This window comes from Mesocricetus auratus, unplaced genomic scaffold (assembly GCF_017639785.1).
Source record: "Mesocricetus auratus isolate SY011 unplaced genomic scaffold, BCM_Maur_2.0 Super-Scaffold_100001, whole genome shotgun sequence".
Classification (NCBI taxonomy): domain Eukaryota; kingdom Metazoa; phylum Chordata; class Mammalia; order Rodentia; family Cricetidae; genus Mesocricetus; species Mesocricetus auratus.
The window spans coordinates 2,617,639-2,621,136 of record NW_024429187.1 but is presented as its reverse complement, the minus strand read 5'-3'; positions in this window follow the sequence as shown (position 1 = coordinate 2,621,136).

Genomic DNA, 3,498 nt, shown 5'->3' with positions numbered 1-3,498 from the left:
GAACACTAACATCAAGCTGACACCTGCCCTTTCTTCCTCCCCATCTTCCTCCCTGATAGTTTTGCTTGTCAGCTGTTCAGTAATCTGTTTCACTGTGACCATTGAGTTCAGAGGTGATACTTTTCTTTCATGATACATTACCCTCTTTACTCATTGCTGACACTGAGGAAGGCCAGGCAAGAGAGCTGATTTGTCTATCTTGTTGATTTTCTCAAAGAACCAACTCTTCGCTGCATTGATTCTTTCTTGTATTGTTTTCGTAGTTTCTACTTTATTGATTTCAGCCCTTAGTTTGATTATTTCCTGGTGTCTACTCCTCCTGGGGGAGTTTGCTTTTTTGCGTTCTAGAGCTTTCAGCTGTGCTGTTAATTTCTCGTGTAACTATTGTCCAGTTTCTTCCTGTGGGCTCTTTGTGCTATGAACTTCCCTCGTAGTACTCATTTCAAAGTTTCCAAGGGTTTGGGTATGTTGTGTCTTCATTCTCATTGAATTCTAGGAAGTCTTTTATTTTGTTTTACATCTTTGACCCGGTAATGGTGCAATTATGCATTATCCAATTTCCATGAGTTTGTAGGGTTTCTGCAATTTGTCTTATTGTTGAATTCTAATTTTAACACATGGTTGTCTGATAAGATGCATGGAGTTATTCCAGTGTTTTTGTAGCTGCTGAGGTCTGATATGTTGCCAAGCATGTGGTTGATTTTTGAGAGGGTTCCATTTGTTGCTGAGATGAAGGTATATTCTTTTTTATGTGGATGGAATGTTCTATAGATGTCTGTTAATATCAATTGTGTCATAAGTTCTATTAGCCCCTTTGCTTCTTTGTTAAGTTTCTGTCTGGTATTCCTGTCTAGTGGTGAGAGTGGGGTGTTGAAATCTCCCACTATAAGTGTGTGGGGCTTTATATGTGATTTGGGTCTTAGTAATGTTTCTTTTACCAACATTTATGCTTTTGTATTTGGGGCATAGATGTTCAGAATTGAAACTTCATCTTGGTGGATTTCTCCTGTGATGAGTATGTCATGACCTCATTCATGTCTTTTGATTAATATTTTGTAAAGTCTAATTTGTTAGATATTAGGATTGTTACCCCCGCTTGTTTCTTGAGTCCATTTGATTGGAAAATCTTTCCCCAACCAGTAACTCTCAGGTAATGTTGTCTTTGAGGGTGAGGTGTGTTTCTTGTATGCAGCAGAAGGATGGGTTCTGTCTTTGAATCCATTGTGTTAGCCTGTGTCTTTTTATGGGTGGGTTAAGGCCATTAATATTGAGGGATATTAATGTCCATTGATTGCTCTTTCTTCTTTGATTTGGAATGGTTGTTGTTGGTGGAATTATGTGTGAAATTCCACCCCTTTTTTCTTTTGGCTGTTGGTAAACTGGGATTATCTAATGCCTATGTTTTTCTAGTTGTAGTTAAGTTCCTTGGATTGGAGTTTTCCTTCCAGAACTTTCTGTAGTGCTGGATTAGTGGATATGTATTGCTTGAATCTAGTTTTGTCATGGAATATCTTGTTTTCTTCATCTATAGTGATTGAGAGCTTTGCTGGGTATAGTAGTCTGGGCTGGCATCCATGATCTCTTAGTGTTGATAGAATATCTATCCAGGACCTTCTGGCTTTCACAGTTTCCATGGAAAAGTCAGGTGTACTTCTGATAGGTTTGCCTTTATACATTATTTGGCCTTTTTTTCCTTGATATTCTTTCTTTAGTCTGTGTATTTGGGGGTCTTGATTATTATTTTGTGATCCATTCTATTTGGTGTTCTGTAAGCTTCTTGTACCTTCATTGGCATGTCTTTCTTTAGGTTGGGAATGCTTTCTTCTATGTCTGATGAATATGTTTTCTGCCCCTTTGAGGGGTTTTTCTTCACCTTCTTCTATACCTATTATTCTTAGGCTTGGCCTTTTCATGGTATCCCATATTTCCTGGATGTTTTGTGTTAGGAATTTCTTGGACTTAAGTTTTTTTTGGCTGATGCATCCATTCCTCCTAGTCTATCTTCAACACCTGGGATTCTCTCTTGCATCCCTTGTGTTCTGTTGGTATTGCTTGTATTGGTAGTACCTGACCATTTGCCAAACTTTTCTATTTCCAGAGTTTCGTCAGATTGTGTTTTTTTTAATTGTCTCTATTTTAGTTTTCAACCCTTGCCCTGTTTGAATTGTTTCTTGCAATTTTTGATTTATCTTTTCCTCCATTTGTTGCAGTTTATGAATATTTTTGGTTTGTTTTTTCTCCCATTTCTTGTATTTTTTAGTTTGTTTTGTCTCCCATTTCTTTGAGGAATTTTCCTATATCCTCTTTTAGGGCCTCTATCATTTTCTTTTTTTTATTATTTAATCTTAAATAGCTTGTTTTACATGTCAATCCCAGTTCCCTCTCCCTCCTCTCCTCCAGCACCCCTCCAATATTCCCCCCACAACCTTCCACTCTATTGCCAATTCCTTCCACATAGGGGATATCCAGTGTCTGTTCACTCAGGGTAGAGTCCAGGTACTCTCTTAAGAGTCCAGGCTGAGAGAGCATCCCTCTTTGTGTTATGGACACACGATGCCTGTTTGTATTCCAGGGATAAACACTGATCCATTGCTCAGGTCCCCATAGGTTGCCCAGGCCTCCTCAGTGACTCTCACATTTGGGGTTATGGATCAGTCCCATGCTGGCCTCCCAGCTGTCGGTCTGAGGTTCAAGAGCTCTCCCCTGTTCAGATCAGCTGTCTCTGCTGGTTTTGCCAGCCCATTCTTTGCCAATTTGCTCATTGTTCCTCTCTCTCTGTCACTGGGTTCAGTTCAGTGTTTGCCTCTGCTTCCATCAGTCACTGGATGAAGGCTCCAGGATGTTTATAGACATCAAGTTCATTATCAGGAGTGGGCATTCGAGGTGGTCTCTCCACTACTGCTTAGCTTGCCAATTGGTGTCATCCCTTTAGATCACTAGAGGTCACACTGGTGCCTGATCTGTCTTCTAACCTATGTTTCCCTCTTCCCCCTATTCTATCCCCCCCCACTCAAACTTCCTCTTCCCCCTTGACCTACTCTTTCTTCCTCTTCTCCCTCTCTCTTCTTCCCAGCTCCCACTCGTGCCCACCCCTTGCCTTGTTCCCCATCTGCTCAGAGGATCTTGCCTCACTCCTCTTCTCTGGGATACCATGCATATCTCTTAGGTTCTTTCCTGTTTCCCAGACTCTCTGTCAGTGGAAGTGCAGTCTGGCACTATCCTGATCCATGTCTAAAATCCATATATGAATGAGTACATACCATGTTTGTCTTTTTGTGACTGGGTTACCTCACTCAGGATGGTTTCTAATAGCGCCATCCATTTACCTGTGAATTTCAAGATTCCATTGTTTTTTTCTGCTGAGTAATACTCCATTGTGTAAATGTACCACATTTTCTCTATCCACTCTTCAGTTGAGGGACATCTAGGCTGCTTCCAGGTTCTGGCTATTACAAATAATGCTGCTATTAACATAGTGGAGCAAATGCAGTTGTTGTA